This window comes from Palaemon carinicauda, chromosome 12 (assembly GCF_036898095.1).
Source record: "Palaemon carinicauda isolate YSFRI2023 chromosome 12, ASM3689809v2, whole genome shotgun sequence".
Classification (NCBI taxonomy): domain Eukaryota; kingdom Metazoa; phylum Arthropoda; class Malacostraca; order Decapoda; family Palaemonidae; genus Palaemon; species Palaemon carinicauda.
The window spans coordinates 40347207-40354723 of NC_090736.1; positions in this window are offsets into that span (position 1 = coordinate 40347207).

The following is a 7517-nucleotide window of genomic DNA, read 5'->3' on the forward strand; positions in this document are numbered from 1 at the left end:
GTTTACATCAGTAATATTTTCCTGGGATTAGTAATGACTTATGTTATATAGAAAAAATGTGTGAAATTTCCTTTTATGGTTCATATTGTTTCATTATTTTTCACTTTTTAATTTTTGTGTTCAATTATTCTCAAATAGTAAATCTAGGCTAAAATTCATTATTTTTTTAAGGTTTTTTTCCATTCAACTCATGAGATATAAAAGGGGCATAATACAGGCGTACCCCACCAGGAGAAATATCTTTCTTTTGACTAAATCTCGTAATCCTGAAGAATGAACATAAAATTCCCAGTATGCCTTAATGAATCTAAAGCATTTCTTTAATTACTAGCGCTCAGGTTGGACCCAGAATAATTCTTGCCAAGGAAGGAATCCTGGAATCTTACACATGGGCAAATAGAGCAAGCGGACGCTCTCTCTCTCTCTCTCTCTCTCTCTCTCTCTCTCTCTCTCTCTCTCTCTCTCTCTCTCTCTCTCTCTCTCTCTCTCTCTCTCTCCATAATCAAAATCCGTGCATTATATTGTAGTCGTCAGGTAACCAATACGATATGGTTTTCAATTCTATATTATAGTTTTCCATTGATTTTCAATACAAATTTTTTTTAGTCTTTTACACATTTCAGTAATTCTCAATCAGGGAATTACTTAGCTTTGAGAGTGAAATCAATAAATTGTATTCGTTACTGATAGTGAAATTATATGCTTTTCTATTCCCGTAATTAGAACTTATCACCTCTAACGGAAAATATGGTTTTTGTCAGCTATTTCTGTGTTTATTTGTTTTCAGTATGAAATTTTTACCTTTTACTAGCAAGTGATTATATATCAGGTGAGAGACAGTTCTAGGTAAGGAAATGGAATATTTCTTGTTTAAAAGTATTATTATTTATATATTTCGGTTTAAAAGTTGCACATGAATGACAGGGACAATAGACAGACAATGTCCTAGAAAATGCCCATATATACATATGATCATCGCTGGAGGCGCCTCTCCACCCAAGCTAGGATCAGGGAGGGCCAGCCAATGGTTTTCGATGACTCATCAGGTAGGCTCCCCCAAAACCCCCATCCTTAGCTCAAAAGGATGGTGAGGATGCAGATATTATAAGTAACTATCCAGCTTGAGCGGGTCTCTAACCCCTGTCCAAGACACTGCAAGGCAGGGACGTTTATAATAGACTATAATTCTATAAGTGATTTTTTTTTTTAAATATTTAGTTCATGAATGTTTTTAAAGATTTTCTTTAGATATACATGTGTAAGTGCTAATTTCAGCATATGTTAAAACAAGGGGCCTCAGAACATTATTTGATTTTTAAAATACACATTGTAATATAAGTTATCAAAATCTTTGATTATGCAGTATATTATTATGCTTAATACCCCCAAATAAAACATGAAGATAAAACAGGATCAATAAAAACAGATCTATATGTTTAAAAAAAAAAAAACAATTAACGAAATTTAAAAAAAAATATATTGCAAATTAAGAAAGAGTCATGAAGAGGAAAATAAAAAAGGTATATATAAGAAGAGTGAATCCGAAAGCTATCTAAGAAAAATAGGCCATGTCTTTGGTTTCCAGCTATAGGAAATGACCAGAGATTAATTTAATCCGTCTAATGAATACTTGTTGTATTTATAAGCATCATTACATCATTACATATATACATAACCTCCTAATGTTTATATATTTTCTTGAATGTAGTGAAGATGATATAAAAAGGATTAAAGTGAGTCATAAGAGGAATTGCAAAATAAGATAGAAGATTTGAATAGAGAAAGCAAAAATGTAGGACTGAAAATGAATATGAGTAAAACTAAGCTTCCCGAGAAAAACAAGCTGAGAATTTTAGTTGAACTTCTCGCAAAGACCATTCTCTCCAATAAACGGGATTCAGCAACAGTAATATAATGATAAAATTAGGAGAAATATCGGCACAAATTACTTGATACTTATCAGCTCCAAGCACACGTAAATAACTTGATTTGGGAGAACACATCTTATTGCAAGTCAACGAAAAACGTTGGTACCAGTTCGGTATCTTATTATTCAATTAATTTCTTTGCCCTCCGATTAACCAATTTCAGCTTTCAATTCAATAAATGGAAGTTTATCTATGATTCATCATTCACAAGAAGAGTACATCGCCGAAGGAAACTCAGTCATGAACGACTAGATGGACACACTCACTCACATAGTTTTGCAAGGAAACAAAGACTTCTACAAAAGCAAATAGCTTAAAGACCAGATATAAAGAATAAATATAATTTTCTCAAATAAAAGCTGGGAAATCTTTATGCTAATGAAGATTACCGAGGAAATCAGATTTTATTTTCGGAACTATCTGTAATCCCTCAAAAAAAGAGAGAAGGAAAGGGATAAGAAATATAGTAAATAAAAATCGACGGAAAAGGAAAACTGGTGATTAGATAAACGATTTATGACGAGAGGGGAAGGGGTTCTTCCTCAAAAAAGATGGTGTTAACGAAGTGAAAATTGGAGCAGGGAGAATATAGAAAGAGAAAATGGTAAAAAGATTAATGTATCCAGTGGAGGAATACCTTTGATTTATTTTATTTTTTATTTTATTTTCTGTTGCACTATTAAAGCAGTAGAATAATCAACAACAACTATTACTACTATTGACACAATGGAGATAATGATAACGATGATAATATAATTAAACGAGAAGAAGGGAAAGAAAAGAAAAAAAATCGCATGTATTGGTTCGCGGACATTTTGATGTACTGTATGTTCCCTTCTCAAACATAGCAAAATGTCTTGTGATATAATTACTGTCAATTCTGAGGCACGTTATTATTTATTATGACTTGTAAGTTTCTTCAACACTTTTTTTTCATCTTATTTTAGTTTTGATTTTGAGTGGCCCAAAAAATGGGTCAATTTCTAGCTTATTGTTTTTAACCTCAATATTTTGTAAAGAACCCTCAAAGTTTACTGTATACGATGAATTCTTTTCCTGTCATATCTAAATATTGCAGGGAATATTTGTTACTGTCTTTGTAAGCCCTAATATTTAAACAGCAATAAAGCCGTTTATCTTCCATGTAATAGAGCTAAGGTAACTTTGATGAAAATATAAAAATAGATTAGAGGCTTTCAATTAAAAAATTCATTTATACTATATGAAAAGAATAAGGGTAAAAGAAAGTTATATATATCTAACAACAATAATTATCACAATGATAATAATGATAACTCATGCATAGTTTTTAATAGCAATAGAATTTCCTCCTAACAATTCAAAAGCTATATTTTTATAGCGGCCTATCTTCTTTTATTCTTTCAAGGTTAGAAAAGGCTTCAAAGGGTATTCTAGAAAATGAATAAAGTTAGGAAGGGTTAACTACAAATAAGTGAGAGCGGCGAATTATGATGTACACATAAAGCGATGTGATCTAAGAATTTCATAATCTAGGCAAATGCAACATTAAATGTTGAAAAGTGGACATGAATTACCAAGTATTGAGTCATATAAAATTTCCATGTATTGGGTCATATAAAATTCCCAAGTTGTGGGTCATTTAAAATTTCCAAGTATTGGGACACTTAAAATTTCCGAGTTATGGGTCATTGAAAATTACCAAGCTTCAAGTCATTTAAAATCACCAAGTATTGGGTCATTCAAAATTACCAAGTATTGGGTTATTCAAAATTACCAAATTTTGGTCATGTAAAATTACCAATTATTGAGCCATGTAAAATTACCAAGTATTAAGTCATTGAAAACAACTGTTGAGAAAGATTGATCGATTTAGGTGTTTTCATTTAAAAACAAATCTTCATAACAATTTTAACGATAAGTAAAGAAGCAGAAGTTTTGTAAAGAAGCAAAGAAAACGTGTACATGAAAGCTGTTATCAGCGAGGGAGATGGTGTAATAAAGACTAATGGATAATGCCGGAACAGCCTCGTTCGTTGTGGCAGAAGAGGCCTTAGAGGTGGTGTTCAAAAGATAACAGTGAGGCGCCGAGTCGTAGTTAGTAGAGAGGGGAGTTTTGAACCTTCCTGGTGAGGCAGATAGTGGTGGGACTCAGGAGGCCTATCTAAATAGAGATGCTGCAAGTTCTTTTTTCACACGCCAGGAATACCGGAAGTCTTTTGTAATCAACTTCAATGACAGGAAAGCAATAGAGTTTCGGCCTCCGTATTAGCAAAATATAGAGAAAAATTGCCTATTGGCCTTTGCTTTTGCAATTTGGAGAATATTGAGTTTTCACCTTTGTTATTGTAATTAGGAAAATTGGAATTTCCACCTTTATTTTCCACCTCTGTTTTTGCAATTAGGAAAAAAATAAGTTTCAACCTTTGTTATTGTCATTAGGGAAAAAGTGAGTATTCCCCTTTGTTATTGCGATTATGGATAAATATGGCATTCCCCTTTGGTTTTTTTTATATGGAAAAAAAGGGAGTTTTCACCTTCCTTATTGCAATTAGGAAAAAATTGAGTTTCCACCCTTGTTATTGTAATAGGGGAAAAATGGAGTTTCCACCTTTGTTGTTCTAATTAGGGAAAATTTTAGTTTCCACCTTTGTTATTGTAATTAAGGAAAAATTGAGTTTCAACCTTTTTTATTGTAATTAGGGAAAAATTGAGTTTCAACCTTTGTTATTGTAATTAGGGAAAAATTGAGTTTCCACCTTTGTTATTGTAATAAGGGAAAAATGGAGTTTCCACCTTTGTTATTGTAACAAGGGAAAAATGGAGTTTCCACCTATCTTATTGTAATTAGGGGAAAATTGGGTTTCCACCTTTGTTATTGTAATTAGGGGAAATTTGAGTTTCCCCCTTTGTTATTGAAAATAGAGAAAAATTGAGTTTCCACCTTTGTTATTGTAATTAGGGAAAATTGAGTTTCCACCTTCGTTATTGAAATTAGGGAGAAATTAAGTTTCCACCTTTGTTATTGTGATTAGTGGAAAAATTGAGTATCACCTTTGTATTGTAATTAGGGAATAATAGTTTTCCCCTTTGCTATTGTAGTTTAGGAAAAATGGAGTTTTCCCCCTTTTTTTTGCAATTAGGGAAAAAAAATAATTGATGCCGTTAATTTCACAAGAAACGAGAAATATAGATCCTTCCTCTTATTTTGGCGATGATGAGAAATTACCCCATTGCTTTTTACAATGTAGGTAAAAAATTAGTTCTCACCCTTTTTTTTTTTTTTGGCATCAAGGGAAAAAATCAGTCTTGACTTTGATCGTGCTATGAATAGAAATTAAAATTTTTCTTCCTTTTTTTGGAATGAGGTACATATTATTTCTTGCTTTTGTTTTTGCAATAAGGAAAAAAAAGTTCTTTATTTTTTCTCAATGAGAAGCGATATTCATATTTTTTCAATAGGGAAAAGTGGATGCTTGACGTTTTATTTAAGGGAACAGGTCATTAGGTGCTTCATTCATTTCTTGTATTGAGAATAAAGAACACTGGCTGATTGCTTCTCTTTTGCTGTGAGGAGGAATGACATTGACGCTGGTTTCTTGTGTTGCAATAAAGGAAAGGGGCATTAAGAAATTGACTTTATTGAGAAATTGACTTTATTTTATAGTGAAGGGGAAGACACGTGACGCTTGTTTCTTTCTGTAACTTTTATTTTGAAAGATTCATTTTAATCTTGATCATATGTAATATACTCAGTCTCTAGGGCATCGTCCTGCTTCCTAGGGCAATGTCACTGCCGCTTGTCTCTGCCATTCATGAGCGGCATTTAAACCTTGTCTCTGCCATTCATGAGTGGCATTTAAACCTTGTCTCTGCCATTCATGAGCGGCATTTAAACCTTGTCTCTGCCATTCATGAGCGGCATTTAAACCTTTAAACATGCATTGTTGAAGTTGGTTACTTTGTCCATAGATATAGTAATGGGACGCTAGATTTATTGTTGTTATTATTATTATTATTATTATTACTATTATTATTATTATTATTATATATATATATATATATATATATATATATATATATATATATATATATATATATATATATATATCTATTTATCAGCTTATTAGGTTTCAGTGTGTTTTGAATACATAGAAAAGAAACGATAGATTATAAAAGCATTTGTATGTCATCCGATATACATTAAAAAGAAGATTTCGATATAAAATGGCTCTCATCTTTGTCTCTCTCTTCATTTTCTCTTATGATTAAGAAATATATCACCGTGATATCACGTTTCACCTCTCCTTTTTACTGACCAAAAAAAATTTACTAGAGTAATTTAATATAGCTACAGTGATACTTCCATGCTAAAATTTGCTTATTTATTGTTTTAATTTTGTTCATATGATACGAATTTGCATACGGTGATATGGTTAACTTATTATTCTTTTTCCAGGTCAGGGGATATCAAAATACTAAACTTAAATCTCTTTTTAATCATGAAAGCCATTTATGTCCAGTACAAACATACGGTATTTTTTATTTCTTGTTATTGCGGCCATGGAACTTTTTGGACAAACTTCAGGTCCTCATTTGTTCCGTCAATTCAACATGTCAATTTCCAAATAAATCCAAGTAGTATTCAATTTACAGAACCAAACAATATTGCAATTACTAAACAACTCACGTATACACCTACATGAATTTTCAAATGTTTTAGAATGCAACTAATAGAATATGGACAAAGTTTGGAATTCTCAAGGTTTTATTTAATCAATGTACACAATTTACAACAATGGACAGCACAGATCAAATTAACATGGGGGAGAATCAATAAAAACAAGCACCGATATCCAGGAACTAATTCTTTAATAGGTCGTGTTACGCGCTTCATGAGCAAAGTCTACCAACGAGCAAATCAAGGTAATGGACACAAAGACAGGAATCGTCTTTTTATGGTATCAACTCAAGTAGAATAATTCTGAAATTGTCCTTTCATTAAGAACAAATAAAGTAATCTTACAAAATGTAAAGGAATAATCAGATAAAGAATACAATTTTATCAGAATATGCTTCCAGTTGTAGAACTATCCATCATGGCAGATTGTAAGTGTCACAAGAGGATGTTTTCAAATGCTGAACATACTTACTAGGATACATTGTCTTTGGGAGATGAGAGTCGGTGGTAAACACAATTACATTCAGGATAACCATCATACAAATAAAAAGGTAATGTAACTTCTAATAACAACTATTATTTGGCAATATGGATCTCGCAGTGAGACTGCATGACAGGGAGAGGGGAGTCAGTTAATTTAGCCTTCCCGATTTAAATTAAACTCATGGTGTTCATGAGACTAAGCCAGCCGTTCGCTCAGATCAAGATTCGAATGTGGTGCGCATGTGTTTAGATCAGCCACTTGGACAGCTGCTACGGCGGGCCTTTGTTCAATGTAGCCCCTTGTTTATCTATAGGAGTTAGAGTATGGCGGTATCTTTCCAGACCAGTCTCATGTTCCTCTGCAGGATTCAGAATGACTTCTGCTTGCTGTTATTGTTACATGTGAAAATTGTGGCGTAACGGTTTGTATAGTTGTCCTTGGTAAT